This window comes from Bombus vosnesenskii, unplaced genomic scaffold (assembly GCF_011952255.1).
Source record: "Bombus vosnesenskii isolate JDL3184/JDL3185 unplaced genomic scaffold, Bvos_JDL3184-5_v1.1 scf7180000013403, whole genome shotgun sequence".
In the NCBI taxonomy this organism is placed as follows: Eukaryota; Metazoa; Arthropoda; class Insecta; order Hymenoptera; family Apidae; genus Bombus; species Bombus vosnesenskii.
The window spans coordinates 682,092-705,622 of record NW_022883026.1 but is presented as its reverse complement, the minus strand read 5'-3'; the positions used below and the strand labels follow the sequence as shown (position 1 = coordinate 705,622).

The window sequence follows — 23,531 nt, the reverse complement described above, 5'->3', positions numbered from 1 at the left end:
GCTGTCCACGGGCGTACGAATGACGAAAGGCAATCGCGTGAGGCGAATGCAAAATTTTCTGCTCGCTTGTGGTGCGGTTCAGGAACATCGTTCTCTTTCCTTCGCTGTGCGAAATGCGCGACACGGGCTTGGTTTTCGCGATGGTTTGCTATTCTTCGTTTCGCTTTCAGCTGAGAAGGTCTACATGTTGTCGTAGAAATTTTCTTTCTTCTCTGGTGGAAGAGAAAATAAAGCAAAGAATACGCTAATTTTGAATAGTTTAGCTTATTATTCGCATATTGAGAAATTTTCTATTAATCTTCTTGTAGACTGTATCAGACGCTAAATATTTTTTCCAAGCTCTTTCAAATACAATATCGTACAGTTTGTTTATAAAATTGGTTGATATTTAACATCGTGTTTCCCGTTATAATTCACCGACGATGAAGTCTGTCTGTTCTCGATGAAACGAGTGAATAGTGGAACTAGTTAATCTAAATATTTCACGAATTAATTTAGCAATAAGATGTTAAAGCACCGAGTATTGTTCAGCTCTATACTTTTATGGATGTTGTTTACGAATATATCGATAATCTCGACTATTCTAAAACATGGTGTTTCTCCGATGAAACAGATTTCATTAAAATTTCCGGATGAACAAAATGACAAACATCTTCTTAACAAATTTACTCCGAAATGAACTAAAATATATTTCCCGTGGCAAATTTTACTAGCTCTTCTTTCAAAGTAACGTTTTTAACTCGAGTTATTTAAGAAAGTACCGATAAAACTGGTTCAAATTATCCATAGACGTTTATTTTACCAAATATCAATAGAAATAAACTGTAGCAAGTCAAGTTAATTACCAGCTTAATATACGAAACTCAGAGCGTTTTACAAACTTGCTTATAAAGTTATTTATTAAATCATTCGTGTCACGAAGGGTAATATTAAAATAATTATTACGACGTGTAAAACCACTGCGGCCCAGCACAGAACATTATCCGACAATGTAATTAGAGTCTTATCCGATTACTATTTACTAATCACTGACATATTTTTCGACTACTTTAAATCGATCGATTATACGCCGTGAATTTTCAACTATCCAACCCGAAATAAGTAACTGGCTAACTCGCCGCACGCTCTACTTATATTATACAAACAACAACTCCAACAATGGCAACTTCCACTTAAAATTTCCACTTAAAATGACCGATCTACTTCACCAACGATCGCCTAGCAATCCCATGTTTATCAAGCCTTGTATTCTCCTTTATGAATTCTATTAACCAGCTAAGCCGGTAACCATAGTCGCTCGAAAGCAGTCGGTGTATTTTCCTCTGCCAACTCAGCCAACCAGACTTCGTACTGCAGGTATTCGTGCGAGCAGCTAGTTTAAAAAAGGCTCGATCCGCTTTCTTTCATTTCCCTGCGCCGCTTTTCATGAGAATACTTTTCTCGGTTGGTTCGTGCACCAGGCATCGCCAACCACTTTAGCAGCAACCGTGTAATTGCGACCGGTTCAAGAAACACTATCCAGAAGGTAAACGAGCAAACGGATGCTACTAGCTAGAAGAAACGAGCGGCGATCTGACATAAAAACGGCGTGTGTGTCACGTTGCGCGGCACCGTTCGCTAATTTCGAGCGAACCGACAAACTTGCTACGCCTTTTCGATCTTCTGCCTTAAGAACCGAATCAGCTTGCGCGCCAGAAACGTTTATCTTTGATTTTCTATTCTCTTATTTTGCATTGATCGTTTGAACGATTAGCGCTGCAGTGTCGGTTCGTCTAATTGTTCTACGCGAATGTCTTTGCTATTTGTTTCGGGTGCCTGCGTTATGATACGCACTTGTTTTTTTTTTTATTTGTTAAAATTACAATCAATTCTCGCGTTGAGAATTTTCAGTAATTTTTCTGGCGTGGCGCAGTGACATGGCTGATTATTTATAATAAGTTAATACTTATTATAGATAAGTATAATTTATAAGTAAGTACTTTGGCATTTGCCGGCAACGTATTTTACGTAAAAATCGTTTACGTCGAAAATGGCATCGTTTCGTATCTTCGTGTTTGTGGATTTTTCTCGCTACTCGGTGAATTCGTCGTGTCGAACGTTTTAACGCAATGGAAGAATCGCTTTGTTATTCGACGAAATTTTCCCATAACAGGGTCATCGAAGCGTTGGCAAACATCAATTTACGGACTTTATTAAGGCAGACATTTCGTTAGAGCTATAATGCTGGCAGTAAGAAAATTCCCTGCAACTTCTTCTTCCATCGTTTTCCCTCGCTTTCAATTGTCTTCTCGAATCCACTACTTACTACTTCACTTATTCCACCAACAAATGCACCGAACTAAACGGAGCTTTTCAACATAACTTGGAACTAATCAAAGCTGCGAGTACTAGCTTCGAGAGTCCTTTAAATTGCATTTCATAATAAAGCCGAGGATATTTAAACCTCCCTTTATTCTTTCTAGAAAGAATCCTTTATTTATTACACGATTGTCCTACTAATTAATCTGCTTCCTGCTTCGTCTTTCCTTTTCAACGATTCTTCTATTGAAAATTTTACAAACGCCGTTGGCTACGACGACAGTTCAAACGGGCTATCGACAGAAGAATTTTATAAAACAACAGCAACGACAAAGCTGCGTTTCTTTCTCGGCGACGAACATCGACGACGAGTTTACGAGTGACCCGAGGAAAAAATATCATCGGAAGACGTTGCTATCGCGGTGTAATTTTCAGAAGGAACAATTGTTTCCAGGGCCGGCACAAGGCAGGTTCAGCGCGGAACCCGGCCCCGCGGTCTACGAAAATTGCCCAATTAGAAAACACCGATTTTGATTATCTTTTTACAGAATGATGATACCATTTTTTTAGTAGCGATGATTCAGTTTAAAGGAGTGAGAAAAATCATTAATGTTCAGTGTAACTGCATAAAGTCCTCATATCCTGGAAACTACTTTAGATAAAAAAATCCAGCCGCTTTCAGAGAAATGTACTTTTTAGAGAAATTAAATTACATCAATAGCTTTTTTGCAAAAGTCATACATGATTACAGATTTTGTACTTTCATTGAATTTCTTGCCCCTTGAGAGCGAATTATGGATGCGAAAAAATATTACTTGGATTTGTTTAAAAAACTGCTTATAAAAAATGTATAATATGCAACAGCATTCGTAAATAAATAAAATTCCTCGTTGTAAAATTTAATAAAATTAAAATTAAATATATAAAATTAAAAATTCCTCGTTGTAAAATTTAAGTGTAGGATTTGAACGTGCATTCAGGCCCCGGAAAATTTTTGAACCCGGCCTCGCAAAAGGTCACGCCGGCCCTGATTGTTTCTGAGAAAACACGAGAACGCTAATTAAAGTATGCGCACTGGTCGGTTTTTTTTAAATTAAACTGCTTACAAGCCGAGATAAGATGAAGACGTAACGTCGCGTCGAAGAAAAGTTCGCAACGAGAGTAGTGTGATTACAGTTCCTAAGTTAGGAAATAAGATTGCAACCCCTTTTGTCACCGTTTGCAGGCGATAAAAGCGTGAACATCTCGCGGTAACACGTCATGGGGTAGTTTGTTCCATGGCTCGTTTCGACGTTAAACGATGGCTACGATACCGTAATCCGATGTCGTGTGTATAATTAGACGTTTAAAGAGCTACAACACACTGATGCGAGTCATTAGCTCTTTGCGTTCTACAACGAGTCTACAAGACAAATAAAATAGAAGAAAAGGCGACGAATCGAATCTAAATTTATTTTTCTCTTTATATTCGATAAATAAGAATCTCGTCGGATATTAACGAAGGATAGAAACAAAGATACGAGAAATGAAACGTTTGGAATAAAATCCCAAGGTTAGATATATATGAGCTTCTACTGGCTCATTGGCAGACGATCCAACTTAAACATGCAGAGTAAAATAATGCTATATAAAGCCATATTAAAACCTATTTGGACCTATGGGATTCAACTATGGGGAACAGCGAGTAATTCCAACACAGAAATTTTCCAACGATTCCAATCAAAAACTCTAAGATCCTTAATAGATGCAGCTTGGTATGTTACCAACGAAACAATACATCGCGACCTTTAAGATACCCACAGTTAAAGAAGAAATATCCAAATTCGGTAACAGATATAATATAAGAGTTAACAGCCACCAAAATCCATTACTTACCCAATTACTTGACACGACGGATCAGATTCGCAGACTAAAAAGACCCTTTAAATTTAAGCATTAGATTCAACTAGAATCAAACAATAGACTCTAATAATCCAAGTTACAGTACCACGCCAAAATAATTTACTTATAATTCTCAATGAGAATTGATTGCAAAATGTCTACCAAATAAAAGAAAAAAAAAAAGATATATGAGCGAGTTAAAGATAAAAAAAATGAAAGAAGAGGAAATCAGGCGGATGATCGCAAATCAGAATGATGGCATTGGAACAATGGCTGCGTATAAATCCCGTTTACGTACGATCCGTTTCTTATCGCGGTCTTAAAAAGTTCCTCTCGCGACCGGCTAATTATCATTAATTAGAAAAGTTTTGCTCGTGCGCGCTGGCAAAAATAAGAATAAAAAGAAAGGGCGGACCGTTCGCTTTTCGCGTGGCCTTAAAACTTTCGCGGCGAGAGGGCTCGTGATAAATTTCATTGTGAAACAATAATTGCAAACGCCAGCGGAGATAGCCGCTGGAGGTTCGCCACGGCCGCGAACGATGCAATTTGTATTGCTCGAGCAACGCCGCCCCATGGCGGGAGGAGGGAAAAAGAGAAAAACAGGGAGAAACAAGGCGAAAAGAAAAAGAGCACAAGCCAATGCGCATTTACATCGCGGTTTCTTTTCGGTACCGTTTCGCGAACGATAAACACGGCCGTGATTAACGATGCTAAATATGCTTCTGCATTCCGTGTTCACCGTGGATTTAATTCTGGCGTTTTAGACGCAGTAGGAAAACGCCAGCCAACGGAAGCCACGTTTTTCTCATTTTCTTTCTGCGCTCGTGCGTACCGTGCTTTCCACTTTCCTGATTTCTCAGTTATCGGTGAGTTTCGATCTCGAAATCGGTGGACAATCGGTCGTGGAATTTTGTAAACATGGTGTTTGCGTCGAGGATATATCATCGGACCGACGATAAAAACGAACAAAGTAGTAATTAACGATACGACGTACGTATGTATGTCGCGTTGAATTTAATTAATTTGAAATTTCAGTGCTGTCGATAGCCGACATTCTATCGAATGTTCAAACGAAGATGTTAGGCAGGAAAAATGTTTGTACACACGAAATTCATGGAAAAAATGGACTGCTTTGTATGCAATACCTGCAATGCAATCTACGCTATCTGTAATCGCATAGAGATTGAATGATTTGCAAACTGAAAGCTCGAATATTTTTCGAATGACCAATTTTTGAACGTACGTTTAGGTCATCCGTTTACGAAAAACATTGAACATATACGAACAGATACGAGAGTTATCAGTTTACAGAGCAATGGTCCCGAAAGCGAGATAACGGGAAATTTAAAAAATTACCGTAACATCACGAACAAGGATGCGTGGAAAGTAATTACATCGTCAAATTTATTCCCTTAAAATCCTAATATCTGTTTACCTAAAACGTTAGGTATATGTACAAAATTGTGAAAAGACGTAGTTAAATCTGTATAACTCTTGCTATCTTTAAACCTTTAACGCGATATCACAAATAGATGAAGTTGTCGGGAAGAAACGTAATTTATAGGAACTGTAACAGTAGCAACAAAGTATACGTCATTTCAGGTTTTATGAGAAGAAGAATTATATTAACGAGAAATAACAAATTACATTTGTAACATTTACCATCGTGTTCTAGAGATTCGATTCAATTAATATTCGTTTGGTTATTCGGAACAGTGTCAATCCGGGTTTATCGTGGCTTCCCATTGGATTCGACCAATAATTTCGTAATTTGGTAAAATTTACCAACAATGTTCCACTTAAAATCGCATGTAACATAAACCGTATTTACGTTGATAGCCGATTAATTTGTAGTCATCGATAGGCAGCGATCCTGTTACAAATTTTGTGATAAACCAATATCGATAGTACCGGTAGATAATCGCGAATCTGTGTATCTTCGCAATAGCGTTCCATTTGCGTTTCAAGTGAGAAAAATAAATGGGAAAAATAAGCGAGAAAACATAAAAATAGAAATAAAAATACCTGAATGCGCCACTGTGGTTTTCGTTGCGAATGAAACTGACACGACGCTGCACGCACCAGATGACTGCTGTCGACAATTTCGCCTCGAAAAGCAGACTATCAAAATATAGGAATATTCGCGTTTCTATCAAGAAAAATATTCCTCTGCTATATAAAGATGAAAAACACAGAATAAAAGGAGAGAAAATAGCAAAGATGCAGTTGGATCGCACTATTGAGCTTTATACGCAGCAATTACTTTTGTTTCTCCCAGTAGGTTGAAACGAAATCTTTCAGTTTTTTCACAAAATAATCTCTAACGATAATTTACCTTACATCTTTCAAGCTTGCACTCTACGTCCTTTTAAATAGACTTTCAACTTCGAACACGATGATTTTTTTATTTTATGTAAATTCAAATTGATCTTATTTAAACAATTTCTATGAAATTTTGTTCAAATGTGTGAATTTTGAACAGAGCAAGTTTCATATTGTTAAGCAACATGAATGGTAAAAGGTAATAGGTCATAATACATTGAAAGATCAATTTTTCCTTTTTTTCCACTGACATATTATCTGTCGAAATAAAAAAAGTAATTACCTCGTGACGATATAAGGATATAAATGGAAGCCATCGCAATAACGGTTAATAGATAAATATATGATCAATATATTACCAATATTTGATGTCGTGTTTGTAACGTTGTGTTTAATAAACGCTTAATTCAAAGGTTAACGAGTGCAATTAGTTGCCGTACATGTACTCGTTTTGAACTGACGATAAATATGAATATAAATTATCGACGTGTAAACATAATACAAAATGGAGGCAATTATTTATGACAAAATTACTTAAAACTAATCGAGTGTGATTCTCGAAAAAGTTATATCGAACTTCTGAAAATTCTAACTGACTTCAATATCAATTTTTTGCCAATTCTGTATAGAACCTGCGAATTATTGCAATTACACGACAGCTATTACATTATAACTTTTTTCATTTTTCCGCTCCGACGTAATCCAACACCACCGTATCTCTCTTCGATAAGAGATTCGATTTTAATTCACGTGCTGTTAGAATTTATTCACTTTCACCATGAACATTGACAACGATCTTATCGAACGTTGGTAATCTAAACAAAAATTTATTTTTTTTTTTCTAAAAAAAAGAACAGCTACTTGAAAACAGGAAAAAATAACTGCCTAGCGTAGAAGATGATCTCCAAACTTTAAAAACAATTTCATCTATAACTTAATAACCACGTAGAGAAGATCACGCGAGACAAGCAACAACGACAAGAAAAGCTGCGACTGCTGCAGGCTACTTTGATCTCGCCAAAAATCCGACCATCGCCAGAGACGGACGTATACTTTGCCAAAAACAGCCTCGCTCTGTCTGTGCGTAATTTTAAATTCTGCCGCTGGAGTTTAAAAAGAGCGGTATAGTTAAATAAATAAAATCAAAACAGATAAAGGAAACAAGCAACGAGACGAAGACACTCGTCTTTATCCATTGACTGTTTTGCTCATAACCGTCAGTAAACTTCGAAATATTCTCCGTGAAAACGCTCGTAGTATTAAACTTTTGCCACGTTCGTTCGTCGAAGAAAGGAAAAGAGCGAGCGAGAGAGAGAGAGAAAGAGAGAGAGAGAGAGAGAGAGAGAGGAAAAACGTTTGGAAACGAGTTTCACCGGGGGAGCTGTAACAAATTACCCGCGTCACGACCGCTGTCTTCTCTAATTTGCCCGAAATCAGTAAACGGCCAGTGCAAATTATAGGGGTGTCCCGTGAGCGCGCGCACGCGTGAACACCAACGCGAACAATAATTCGTCGTTGTCTTTGTAAACAATGTTGCAATTATTCCAGCTACAGCCTGAAAATTTGAATGGCTGGTATTCAAGCCTCGGCCTCATAAATCTCCCGATAAAACGATAATTATTTCAAAAGAGATAGGGTGGCAGGCAGTGGGGTTGAAAGGGAGGGTGTGCTGCGAGAGACAGGAACCATCTTCTCTGGCAATTTCTGCCAAGTACGAAAACTCGGTTACAAATTGCACAACGAGCCACCCTACGGCTTTGTTTCGCGACGATCAAAGCGACAACACGAGCCTGCGTGATAACATATCATTAATAACCCCCGGAGCGGGGTTTCCCTTTGGAAATTCAACTATGTGGCCCTTTAAATTCGTAAACGGTCAGAGGACGGTTGCATACGCTGTTATGACCATGCGATGATGTATGACCAACAGGGACTGATACGTTTCATTAGCCTGGAAACCAGTTTCGTCGCCTATGAAAGACGATTACCAGAAAGACTCGAGGGAGATCGTCTGAATCGAGAGGAGTGAAAATTTATCTTTCCGATACGATCCTCGACTTTGATCGACGCTCGTCAAAGGTTTACAAACGTGTTCTTTGATTCCTTTTGAAGAACCGACTACTTGCTATCTATCAGTGCAGTATCGCGCTAAGGATAGTGTGTCAAAATTCCCAGATATTTTTCAACGAGAATATAAATTGAACGTTTGGTCGATCGTTTGAAGTCGTAATTACGATTTAACGAGAAGATCACGAGTTTGGAATTAATTACAGGTAGATGATAATAATATGCTGTAGGCATTTGTTTAATCAGTTACTACCTAACGTTAAATTCAATTGATATTCGAAATTAAACTTTCCTATTAAATGAATTCTCGCGTCTCTTGAAAATGAATAACATATTCAACGAACGAAACGGAATCGTTTAACAAAATTATTTTACATTATTTATTACGTACATTAGGACACGCAGATAATATTTAAGGTATTAATTTGTTTTATTTACGTTTTGCGTATTCCATTTTCTATTGTTTCTGCTATATGATTATGTACACGTGTATATACGTACGTTACAGGGAAAGTATTTTCTAAATATCCAGGCCTTTGATAAATAACTTTAGCAGGCGTACAGAATCATTCTATTTAATTTCACCCCATTTCACGTGTCGGAATGCCAAAGGAGGACACTTAATGCTGAACAGTCTGTGATTAATTTCCTAACACCTTACAAGTTTCCCGCACAAAGTTGTGCAAGTAAAATGTAATTAAACCGTAAAGTAAATGATCTCGATTCTTATACTTTTACAAAAATTCACCGTACTAAAATTGAAAAAATCTGCAATAAAACAATTTTTAAGCACCGTAGAGTAGGGGTGAAATAACACGCTAATGTACAGTAGTAGACGCGAGATATAAAATAGTTTCGCATTACCTTCCCTGCAAATATTTTATACTTGATATTGTGCGCATTCTCTGTGACATATATTATAAGTTATGCACTCTACACTTTGCATATACATATATGAATCTTTATGCAGCGTCGTCCAGTAATCATTAATATCTTAATATCTGCAAGGGTTGGAGGAGAGCTTGATGGAAGTCGCAAGAAGCTGCGTATAATCATTCGTTTCTATAAATGTCTCTATTTGTATTAATTTCTTCATTATCTACAAATCCTAGATTTTATTTTAGAAAAAAAATTTCAAAATAGAATTCATACTTGGCGATCTATCTTTACTCTCGTTGAGGTTGAGGTTGACTGATTGAAGAACGAGTGGATGAATTTGTAATAGAAAAATACATTGAAATAATTGAAGGTATAAGTATAAGTAAAAGTTTATGCTGATTCAGATCATTACTCTCTTAGTGTTATTAGACAATGGAAAGATAAGGAGCACGTTCATATATTTATAACAAAAGGTTATAAATTACCAAAAAAGTTAGGCTTATAGCTTTGGCTAGAGGCTACAGGGAACACAAATAGAAATCTGTTTATCAGTTCCTTTGTTCCTAGACCTTGCAACCCAAAACATAATGTATATTCAAGGGTACAATAATATGTATCTCTTATTATTTAGAATATTTGTGCGTAATAGCAATGTCTAGGTCACGGATAAATAAAGATGTAGAGTTTTTCTTGAAGCAGTTACTTCAACAACTTTGACTGCCACGTTGGTCATATATGGCCGGTCATGGTTTCTCCTGTGACGCCCTGGTGGTCATTGGTGACCGGAGCGCTTGAACTCCTTACAATTGTAAAAATTGAATGAAAATTGAGATTTAGGGCATTTTGAATATAACCGATAAATAGAAGATACTTTGAAATAAAAAGTGCCCCATTTAACAATTAAACATTCTTATTAGAACATCAACAAAAAAAAAAGTGAGAACAAATCTTGCGTTTGCATCCATATCTTTGAGAGGTAATTTACGAATATTATTATAAACAAACCTTAGAAAATAATCGTAAATGTTGTGTTAAATCGAAGTGTGCACATACCTTACTATTATATATAGAATGAGCAAATACTGTTTACTGATATCTTCTACACGTTTCAACAATATATTCTGCACGTTTTGCTTACGACGAAATAACAAATGCGAATGGTTTGTTGAAATAAACGAAGTCTTGTTATAATATGTCGCTATCAACTGTTACCAAGGCGCCACGGCGGTCACTTGTGACCACCAGTATAATAAACTGTTCATTGGGGAAGAATGTCGTCTTACATTATCAATTTATTATTATTTTGCCATTATATGCAACATTATAGCAGTCTCCAGGTCACGGATATACATAAATAAAGATGTAGAGTTTTTCCTGAAGTAGTTACTTCAATCTACTTCTACTAAATCTTCTACTAAATCTTACTAAATCTTCTTCTATCGAAACAACAGGCACCGTGTCTGCTACCCCAGAAACCAGCACGATATATGTACAACATAATGTACATACGTGTTTGCGTGTGTGTAGAACGACCGTGGTCGTTGCAATCGCAGATTACAATATCCGAGCAGTTTGCGGGGGCGACGCATACGATTTTAGTTGCGCCGTGTGATAAATTTTCGCGTTAAAACAATAATTATAGAACACATCCGGAGATATAAAGGTCCAAGGCCTGGCGTGTCCTCGCGCGCATCAGCCAGCAAAGACCGTGTGCTCTTCCACTTATCGTTCGCGATCGAAGCGAAAATGATGCGACGCAGAATTCTTTACATCTTTCGAGACATATCAAGAGTTATCAATTGGTCTGCTTGCGCCAAAAAGTACGATCGAAAAGCCTCGAGAAGCTATCGAACCTTCGCTCTGTTTCGTTGCGAACAGACATCCGGCTGCGCGTCACGAGCTAATTTGATTAAAGGCGATTGCCGCACGAGCGCAAAGTGGTTTGCCTCGCTCTTGTTATGTATATACGATATACAGAATCCGTATACGTGTGTTGTTTCTGGCATAAAGCAGCTTTATAAAGGTACTTTAGGACAAAATAATACAAACCAGGCTTCGATTTTTGTAGGCAAATAATTCGATAAATATATTACATACTATACGCATAGACGTATAGGTAGCATTTATTCTAACTTGCAACTAAAATTTCACTTCGCTACGTGTACTCGATGTTGCGTTCGTAAACGAGGAGTTTTGAAACACGTCACTCAAACAGCCGCAAGTCAGCCGTTCCCATCGATTATACACGATCGATCGATAGCCGACATTCACCTGCGGCCAATTGAAACTTCAATCTCCTTACGCCTCTTGTTCGTCTTTATTAACGTCGCGGCTTATTGTTAGTCGTAATCGCTATTTACAACGCTCATAAATGTGCTTTCGTTCTCTCTCCCTCTCTTTGTTATCCTCTTCGTTTGAAAAATATGCTCGCTATTTGTATCCGTGTTTCATTCGTATGATTAATCAAACGAAGTGGGCACTAATAACGATTAACTCGGAGATTCGTGCCATGTGTCATGCGAGTCTGATTCCACTCTCAAAATTACGGAAACCTGCTGGAGAATTATAGGAACGAGGGAGGAACTGCGCGTGGGTACAATTGCAAAAGCCCAGCACCGCTGGAATTGTCGGTCCTTTGTTAAACCCGAGGGGAGTTGTAATAAGCACAATGAAGTAGAATCAAGTATTATGTCATCTAATGCGTCTAATTAAATTCCTGCCGGCGGCAGCGAAGAGGCCGGCTTTAATTGCAAAATATAATTCAAATAGCAGTTAATATACCTTCTTCGCTGCTTTACGCACCACGGTCCAAGTAATTATACTCGCTTTAGGTGCTGGGAATTATAATGTCTCGATAAACCGCGGTAATTCTCGGAATTTCAACGAGCTGATATTCTCCTTTTGCCCTCCTTTCTCCTCAGTTTTCTATTACGCGGTCCACAGTCGATATAAAACAAAGAGGTTATTAAGGTTTAACCGTAGCTTTGCCGATCTTCTTTTTCCAGCAAAATCCATTCTTTCATCTATTTTTCAATTATAACAGAAAATCGTTTCTAACGCCACGATGATTGCCATGTTTCTAATACTCTATTACCATCGCATTCTAAGACGTTAATTGATAGAAAGTAATTAGCCGACGGAACACTTCATTCTGTGTTAGGTACGCTTGTAAACGTAGAATCCATTTACTTGCGTGCCATGTATTCCAATGATCTACCGCAGCTTGTTTGAAGTAGAATTTGCTTTATCACTGCTGTTAGACGAAGATAAGGTTGCCACGCTTCGAACGTTAAACGACCTTCGTGAATCGGAACGAACACACGCAACGTTGCTCCTCTTTTCGATATTTGTTATAATTGACGGTAATACGTTTTGGCCGGTTGCGCGCGTACCTTCGAAGCTTTTAACAAAACGTTTTATATCTCACTGATATCCTCGCATATCAGAATTTCAATTTCATTCCAATCGAATTTTTACTTGTAATCGAACTTTACAATTACGATACAACAATTTGCCTTTCTTTCTTGAATTATGACACCAAAGCCGGAATAACCAAAAGGAAGAAACGCGCTGTAAAATTTCCAAACGTTCATCGCGCTTCATTTTCGTACGCTACGGGGTTAAAAAATCGTCAAACAAACCAGCAGCGGGACGAATCATTATTTCTCCATGTCGCTCAGCACAATTACGAAGCTCTTTTATCGTTTTTCCTCAAACGTATTGCACGCGTGCCCGCAGCTCGATTGGCAAACGCTACACGCGTTTCACACCGCACCGCCCCCTCGTTCGGCTAATTAAATTAAATTAATGAAACAACGGGCGAGGTGGCCGCGTTAAATCGCGAACGTGCATAATCGTGTTGTGTGGCGATAAAGTTGCGAGCCATGGAAAAGTTGCGCGGCACACGATAAATTCTATGATGAAACAATAATCGTCCGTTGGCGAATAGCCGCAGGGTCCTCTGTTTTCGGACATAATTCGCGGCCAGCGGGAAAACTCGAGCGTGCAACGTCGCGTCGCGCTTACTCGCGCTATTGTTACGTGGCGATCAAAGCGACCACGCTCCGAGCTAACCGCACCTCCGCTTGCTAACTTATTGTTAATAACTGGCTGCCGGATCGAGGATGCGGCGTGTCAAATTAGCACACAAAGGGAAAGAACAATATCGCGACGTACAATGGTTGCGCGAGCTCAAGACCGAAGCGGGCACGTCTCTGCGTTTAGATTGTTCGAGATATCACGTGTTTTCGAGATTATCCTTGCGTTCTGACGCATTCGAAATATCTAGTAACCAGTGGATTTGACACGTGAACAGTGAACATACTGTCACAGAAATTAGCCTTCGGCAAATATTTCACTAGCCAACTAATCGTTCTCATAACATCAGAGATTTATCGCTTCGCTGTTGTCTCGTCTGCCTCGATATCGAACGATAGGTAATTCATTTTTTAAGCAGTAATTATCGAACGCAATAAATTCCTAGGGCTGGCATTCGATATCTCGCATCCTTTCAAACATTAATTTCCATCCGTTATATTCCATCCACTGATAAAATAACGAAAGTTCGCCGGTATGTTCGTATATGAACATTTACTCGGTGAAAAACGAACTTTTTGCAACAATTGTGTAATTTCGCTTTCGTGTCGTTCATCACTACGAGATTGAAATTCAATTTTCCATGAAATACGATTCATTGATTCGAAAAACGCTGCCCCTTCCCCAAATGTCGAAAATATAGTAACAGCCGTGTGGTTTCTATTTAGAAGGCTCGGAGAAAATGAAAGATTATCAAAAGGTTATAAATTGAACAACGTGTAGCGAAAACGTTTGGCCAAAAGGGAGCAATTCGGTACGCGTGCCGATGAATATAAACACTGACGCGATAACCTATGATCGATATTTTTAGAAAATGCATAGAAATGCGCGCGTAAATAATAAACGCGTAAACGTATCGAGTTTCAAAGGTGAATACGTCGTTTAGAAATGATAATAAGATGTAGAAGAAATTCGCGCGCATGAACGTTTCACGTTATTTTCAAGTTTCGTTGGAACGCATTATCGAAACGAGGAATTGACTTTCCAAGTCTTGTTCCATCGACTATGCTCTATACATATAATTCACCTTATAAATTTATAAATCTTCGACATCGACAAAAGCATCAAAAGGAGCAGATATTTTAAATTTAGAGCCGATCTAATTCGGTCAGTTTAACGTTCATGGACGATTGACGTCGTCTGACGTCGTATCGTGAAGACGGCCATGAAAGACAATCGTCCAAAAAGAGAGTGGAAAGTTTCGTTGCAAATACAACTGAACGTCAGTCGCAAACACCTGCTATAATTCTCGACAATTTTCCTGTAACTGGTTTAAGGTTGTTTAATTGTTACGAAGCGTTTGTCACGCATTCGCGCTTTTCCTTCTTCTTCCTCTTAGCTCGAAAGCATTTCGAAAGTTCCTCATGAACGAGCTGTAACAACCTCGCAGCTGATGTTCGTGCCACGAAATTGGTTAAAGCGAAACTCCACATTCTTTCTAGTTAGGCACGATTTATTAGACGGACGCAATTTTCTTCTCTACGTACGCTCGAGTACGTTTTACACTCTATAACGCTTCGTTTTAACGCTTTTCCTTTAATCGTGATTTAAGTCTACGTTCTTTCATTTCTTTTCATCCTCGATCAGTGGAAAGAACGCTCTACATCATCGCAATTTCTAATTATATGTAATTATATGTAAATAATTCTTCCTCTTTTTTCTAGCTTTATAGCACTGGGATTTGGAATTTCCGTAAAAATTCAATGAGAATTTCCACTATGTTCCACCGTATTTCTTTATTCTACAGCTGTAGTTCAAATATAATTTGCTTTCCTTGCACCTGCATTTCATGGTTCTCCAAATCATGTTCCTAGTGTACATTAATATACATATTAGGTTGTCCGAAAAGTGTCTTTCTTTCGCAAACGTGTTTTTTACAACAGTGCACCTTCGTACAAACCAAGTCTGTGAAATGTCGCGATGTTTATTTCAACAGAACAAAATGGATCGTACGTAATTCGGCAAAATAATATAAAACAAAAAACTATTATTTCCTCATAAAACGAAAGAAACTTGTCGGACAACCTAATACATGTTATACATTTACGTAGCGTGAATTATGTTGTTCACGGCAAGCGTGTCGGTTCCGAAGGATCCGTAAATCATCTTTCAAAACCGACATTCCGATTTTATGTTCCTTTTTTTCTTGTTCCTCTTGTTCCTCTTGGTCCTCTTGGTCCTCCTTTTCTTGTTCATTACGACAAGACTTTCAGTTGTCTTTTTTCACTTTCCGGAGAAAATGTTCAAAGTATCGCGATGGCGAATCATCTTCGAAAGTTTAATGGACCGGCAAATCCCGACGAATTGTCGCCAATTTAAACATTTAAATCAAGCCCAGCGTTGTTTTATGCGCGATATACGCGCCGTGAATTGAACAGATTAGACGAACCTGGTTGTATTTTTGAAATTACGATGCATTTATTAGTCCATTGATAAATGGACAGCAATTGTTAGTATTTCGTCGATGAAAGATAATACGCTTATGTCAAGGCATGCAGCGGCAAAACACGATTGTTTACAGAGAGAAAGACAACGGTAAAATATGCCTTCACAAACTTTCCAAGATATCATCGTGAAGTAGCTTAGTGACAACCGGAAAACTGACAGCGAACTTGAAGTATCTGTAAACTCTAATAAAGCGTTAATATTAGGTTGTCTGAAAAGTTTCCTTCGTTTCATAAGGTGATAATAAATGATATTTTATTAGGTATGATCCATTTCGTTATATTTCTATTATTATGTTCCTGCATAATTCAATAAACTAATATAAAATAAAAAAACATTGTGCGTCTATTATTTCCTTATAAAACGAAAGAAACTTGTTGGACAACCTATAGTATGGTAAAACGAGAGAGAACGAAATATTCATTTAATAAAAAGAAATACTTGTACCTACCTTTAGCTCGTAAAATGATCGAAATAAAACGTAAGTCAGACAATGAGTATTTTTTTTAATGTAGTAAGAACCAATTTGTTTAAAAACTTGAAGACTTTCTTTCGGAATCTGTGTCCTTCTATCTAACGTTAACTCGAGTTTCCGTATATAAACTGCTTTGCTTTAACAAATGAATTATACAATAGCATCAGTATTATAGATATTTTCACAGGACTATAAGAGCGTAATAAGCCTGTTCCTTCGGTACTAAGATTTCTTTTTACCGATAGCAGAATAGTTTCTCTACCTTCTGCCATTATCCCAGTTACTTTATAATTTTATTCACAAATACGATTATTGAGATATGTATAATTTTGTGTGCTAGATTAGATTGGCCGCGTAGTAGTGACACACGTATGTGAATATGAGTGTGTGGAAGTATGTGTGAGCGCGGCGTCTCGAAAAACAGATGAATGTAACTGTTGCGTTGGCAGTGTGGTATGGAAGATGGCGAGACAAAGAGAGTGCTGAGACGCGTGCAAATGTATATCGACGAGAATCCTGTAAATCATTTATTAAATAAATCTAAAACTATTTTAATATAAATTCTAAGTGTAATCTTAGTGTTCTTTTAATTTTATTTCGGCAATTAAGATCCACAATTCTCAACAACGATTAACAGTTTATCGACTCGACGATGAGCGAATACCACGACGCTTTTCTTTTCTTCACTTTCACATTTCGTTGTTTTCTACTCAAAGCGTATTATATTGCACTTTGGTTGCCTCGCACAGGCGAGATCACTCGATCTTCCCTTTTCACGGAATACACATGGTGGATGTGTTGGTCCAAACGTTGGTTAATTAATTCGTAATTTTGGCACAGCGTCGAATCCATGGAGATTCTCCGCGGAAGTTACCGTCTGTTTCTCCGGAAGCGGTCGGTCCTCGTCTCTTTCACGACTCGAAGGACGAACGCGAGCGCGAGCGCGCACACACGATGGAAACCGCATCTCGAGTCTATTTCAAAGTCACGACAAGCTCGCCGCACGACACAGACGACCCGATTAACCGACAGATCGAAATAAGCTCCGGCGCTTAATTAAGGCTAATCGAGTTAACGAATATACTTGCTGTACATCGCCGACCCCACCCTCAACCACTTCCACGAGCTTCTCGCCAATGTGTCTTGATACCAATCTATAGTTGCAGTCTGGCGTGCTACCTGGAGACCGAGGCTTACCCTCCAAATTAGCCTATCCTCTGTCGTGTGCTTCCTCTTTCTCTCTGATTCCCTGTGTTTCTCTCGATAGACTGCCTTTCGTGGCTCTATGCGCAGCTATTTCGTCGCAATTACTCATAATAAGTGGCCTTTGGCTCTCATCGGAACACCGAATCGGTCCTCTTCTCTTTAGCGTCGGATTTTTACGTTTACGAGTATGCATCGTTTCATTGAGATCTGTGTTGAGTTTGAAAGAGAGAAAATGAGAGAGAGAGAGCGTTAGAGAATTTGCAGGCTTTCAGAAGTTGAGAATTATTCGTAAATTTAAATTTATTAATCTCGTGGAAAACGTTTGACGTGAAAAAACGTTACACGGACGTTTCGGTGTAGAATGTGGAAAAATTGGCTTCACCGAAAAATTGTTGTCCGTCGTTACGAGAACTTGTTTGTCGTTGAAACGCGAGGCAGAAAACGTTATTCTGTTAAAAGGTTTCCAATGATGCAATCCTCTCTTTAAAACGCAGAATCAAGGGCCACTTGGTTAGTTTGGTTGTTTTGACACGGCATCACACCGAGTTGCAAAAGTGGTCAAATATTTATTCGATTGATTCGCTTTCCCTCGAAAATTAGAAAGGTGTTGTAGAAATTGTAGAAAGTTGACTTTCTATATACTGATTAATAGAATTTCACGGAAATGCAGGCAGACGACAAACGAAAATCCACAATTCGACTATAACGTATTCTTGCGGAAGATTTTCGCGTAATTCGGCCTGTTTTTCTACGTTTGATCCGATAATTTAATAAATAATCCGTCGAAATTTCAAATTGCCGTAGCTTATTGAGAACGTTATTACCTTGTTTAATAATATTGTGAAAATACATTCAAACGTTCTTTTAAATTAATTTAAACTCTTGTCGTTACGTTTTCCCCCCCTCTGATTCTTCCCTTTTGTTTCGTTGTACGTTCAACTAAATTCAGCTGATAGACTGAGCGTAAAAAGAACTTGCATCGTTTGAAGAGATCCTTCTATTTGTTTTGGAAGAATTGTTTTCGAGTGCATATCATATTAGAGATACACAGAAAGAAGGTACTTTGTGAGACAAGGAGAATTCTTTGCGTCGCAAACGCCGTGAGGAAGTTTGCTTCCGCGGAGAGAAATCGAGGAACGAAAAAAGACTTGACAACCAGAGTCATGCGATTTTATCGTAAATAAATAAACGAAACACAGTATGCGCGAGCGCGGAAAATATCTCACGTCACACCGCTCGAAAATACCATGGAATACTTTCCAGCGATTTATCGGCTAATCTTATCCTTCAAATAGAGACGATAGAACAACATTTTATTTTATCGATAAATTCGAACTGGAATTGAAGAAATAGTAAACGCGTTCTTTCGTAACGTAAATATAAATGACTATAGTCTAAGGAACGAAAATTATGGTATTTGCAATAGTTTGAAGTTTAGAAATTTGATAGTAATTTCTATTGCGAGTGTTGCAATTGAGCAATGATACGAAATTGATAAAACTAAACGAAAGATTTGATTTATGATAGACTCGTGTAATGATAAAATTGAAATTTAATAATAAATGTGCACTATGCGATGTTGGATTAATTTAATCCTATTACATAATTATGAATAATCAAGTTATTGTTACATAATTATAGAAACGCACATAATTCCTGATAAAATACATTATTCAAATATCCCTAATTAATCATACAAACATCGTTCCTACCTAGGTAACGTTGGCAACGAATGTCAAATATAATAGGTAACTTCGAATTAGAACATTCTAAAAGTATGTTCATTCCCTGTTTCATAAATAGCGTCATTTTGTAGATCGCGTTCATAGCGGAATAATGGGACTGATGAAAAAGGCGAGTAACTTTGAAATTTTCACGAGCAGCGATCCGGAGAATGCGGATCAAATTTCTCCTATCGAAACTTCTTCGATGTTAAACCGTAACATTTTCATTTCAACCGATCAATCATTCGACGAACAAAATCATTTGAAACTTTGCAAAAGGAACGCAGAAACGTTTCAATATGCGTTGGACCGTTTCGTCGATTCTTTTGTCCAACAAAAAAAAAAAAAAAAAAATCATTTTATAGCGTCATTTGGCCGAGTTAGAGAAACCGAGATAGACAACCAACAGTTAGGCGAACAGTTTGCTATTAGATAATATTCCGTGTAAATATGGAATGGCTTTTACCGAAATGAATAAATTATGCCCGGTCTCATAGTCGTCGCTCGTCAATACCAATTTCCAACTCTCGAACCAGATTTCTGGCTGGCAGCCGAGACCGAGACCAGTCGACGAAACTGGCTTCTCTCTCGTCGAACTCTGGCGTTAGCTATACCGCGCTGTGCTATATCGCGCCACCATCTTCTGTCGTGTAGCCTCTTATCGACAATTTAATAGAGCACCTTCTGGGCGTCTCGATCATTTTCATTCCGATGAAATATAGAGGAGAGACCGCGAATTAGCCGCGTACATTCTCGCGTTCTCAAGGAGATACGTTGTGTTAATTACATACTTAACGCGTTGAAAATTCTACACTTGTTCTATTCCGAGCTGAGATTCCAGAGATCCTTTTGAAAATATTTTTCTGAAACTATACGACTGATTCTAGCTAATTCTATGAGTACAGCTCGGTCTAATTCGAGTAAAGTTGTAAATTATTATTTAATTCTGTTTCTATAAAAGGGTTGGAGATAACTTTTTGCTACTAACTTTTCATCCGCTACTAATCATACTTGTCTTCTCGATCCAACTAAATAACATTTATCGTATAATATTAGTACGACACTATACCTACTTGGAAGTAAACAACAAGTCAGGCTGATAACTGCTATTTGCTCTTACCTGTAACAAAAGAGAAAAAAGGTATTTTAATGTAGCTTGGTGTAAAAAAAATTGACAAACAGAGGAAGTATTACAAAATTACGAATAATTTATAAACTACAACGCATTTAATCGATTGAATTTAATCACAAATACCGCGTTTATATGAACCTGTCGGAGGACGAGTTATTAGGTTGTCCGAAAAGTGCCTTTCTTTTACAGAGACGTCTTTTGCACATCTTTATACTGTAGCTGCATATGCGACTTAAGACGTTTCGATTCGAAGACACCTCACGTAGTAGTTTTGCCACAGAGGATTAACACTGTACGATGCACGTAATGTAATAAACAAACTCTGGACAAAGCAATTTCGCTGCTACGTGCAATCTACAACCTGCGACAAGTTCAACCTTTTGGTACCCCCCTCGACCAGTATAAATAGACGGCCATGTCCTTCAGACATAGTCAGTCGCACGAATTAATATCAGTATCGAGTCAATCAGTCAGTCAGTCAGTGAGTCAGTCTGTCTGTTAGTCAGTCAGTCAGTCTGTCTGTCAATCAGTCAGTCAATCAGTCAGTCAGTCAGTCAGTCAGTCAGTCAGTCAGTCAGTCAGTCAGTCAGTCAGTCAGTCAGTCAGTCAGTTAGTCAGTCAGTCAGTTGGTCAGTCGGTTAGTCAATCGGTCAGTCAGTGAGTCAGTCAGTCAGTCAGTCAGTCGATCAGTCAGTGAGTCAATCAGTCAGTCAATCAGTCAGTCAGTCAGTCAGTCAGTCAGTCAGTCAGTCAGTCAGTCAGTCAGTCAGTCAGTCAATCAGTCGGTCAGTCGGTCAGTCAGTCGGTCAGTCAGTGAGTCAGTCAGTCAGTGAGCCGGTCAGTCAGTGAGTCAGTGAATGAGTGAGTGAGTGAGTGAGTGAGTGAGTCAGTCAGTGAGTCAGTCAGTGAGTCAGTCAGTGAGTCAGTCAGTGAGTCAGTCAGTGAGTCAGTCAGTCAGTCAGTCAGTCAGTCAGTCAGTGAGTCAGTCAGTCAGTCAGTGAGTCAGTCAGTCAGTCAGTCAGTGAGTCAGTCAGTCAGTGAGTCAGTAGTGCGAATGAATATCAGTATCAAGTCAGCAAACAAGTATAACGAATCAGCCTAGCGAATCAGCATAACGATTGGTATCAGTACCGCAGTATTGCACTATCGTATAACGAATATCATCAAGCGAACAACGCTAGCGATTAACTTTGTATTCTACATTTTAAAATATCTGTAAATATAGTTGATTAAATTAACTCGTCTCGTTATTAATTTAACCAACAACACATCACACCGTCCACCACAATACAAACATGAAACCTAATCTGTCCAACGTTATGATCTTTATTTTGATAGAACAAAATGGATCATACATAATTCGATAAAATATAAAACGGAAAATGTGCATCCATTATTTCCTTATAAAATGAAAGAAACATTTCGGACCACCTAATACAATACAATAGAAGTCCATCTATAACTTTTCGCTCATGCAGTAGGAGTTTATGTTTATATAAGAGGATTTCACGGAACATCTCGTTGTGAAATACATAATAGTGCTGCACATTTGTATCAACCGCGAAACATAATAGCGTGTCACGTAACGCGTGTCCCTACCGTTTACATCTTATTGTTAAGAAACGTTCAGACGATCAATGTTATTATCAATATGACTGCCAATGATCGTTGGGTTCTCAACATTATGGTACGTAAGAGACCGTATAGACGATCGATATACTCATAAATAGATATGAGAACGTTGAATATCGACAATAATATTGTCCGTCTAAGCGGTCCTTTAGACCTTCGTATTATTACAAATAGATCGACCGACGCGCAGCGTTACTTCAGATAATAGAAACTCAGTTAAAGTTCTGTTAATCAGGCAGGCCTAAAATTTCGTTCGTATAAATGCAATTCGTATAAGTGAAGTTCCACTGTAGTGGTATTTCTTGCTAAAGAAAGTAAGTTAGTAGTAGTCTTTTGATACGAACTAAGCTGCTTGTACAGGCATCTTTTTATAACCGATAGCCGAAGATTACGCTTTGCAAAACTACGCCAAGTTGTAGATTACGTGCTATACTATACCGTAATATCAATGTAAAACATCGAACACACACACTACTACATCAGCACGCTTCGTGACGGGTATATCGTATTTCAACAAGAACCTCATCAACCGACCACAATGAATAACGCTAAAACCATATAGCTACCATTAGATTCTACATTTAACGTTTAAAAATTAGAATATATTTAACTATCGAGCGTATTTAACCACAACCATAAAAAGTTGCTGAACTGTTTTACGTCTGACATCCTTGGCACGTCATTGTACATTCTATTATGGAAAACGCATGACGCGTGAAAGACATGGTTCGACGCTAATGATCCCATGATGAAATAATTCCCATCCGATTACATTTAAACTTCAAAATGAATTCCAAAGTTTTATCGTGAATAACGTTGCGAAAGTTATCGAAACGAAGATACAATCTTGCATTTAACTTTAATCGTTAGCGTTGTCCAGTTAATCAAATTACAAGTACAATCGTAATTCGTTTGCAAACTATCAACAGTAAAGAAGAAAACCTGGAACTATCGCTATCGAATATTTAAGATCGTAACACGAAGTCTATACACTTCGAACGCTATAAGATACGACGGAATAAGAACAAGTTCAAGGTATCGAGTTCAAAGTTACGAACAGTAGCGTAAGCTCGAAGAAAGGTATAAAATTTCTTAACCTTCTCTGCGCATCGTTATCCGCCACGTAGCTACCATAACATAACGGCCATGAACAGACAATAAAAATAATTAGCAGTCGAATTCGAATAGGACACACCAAGATTACCCACGTGTCCACCTTCTGTCAAAGGAATCAGCCTCACGATGCGTACAAAATGATACACACAAATTACGATAGATCACTTGCTTTGGACAGATCTGTCCAAAATATTAGGTTGTCCGAGATGTTCCTTTCGTTTTATCAGGAAATAATAGACGCACAATATTTTTTGGTTTA

General features: G+C 38.1%; 1 protein-coding gene across 2 annotated transcripts in view; it reads right to left on the bottom strand.

Annotated features, from left to right (window-relative positions):
- Positions 1-23,531, bottom strand: part of LOC117237861 (semaphorin-1A-like) — a 380,261-nt gene that overhangs the window by 85,619 nt on the left and 271,111 nt on the right. The gene's annotated exons all lie outside the window — the stretch shown is intronic.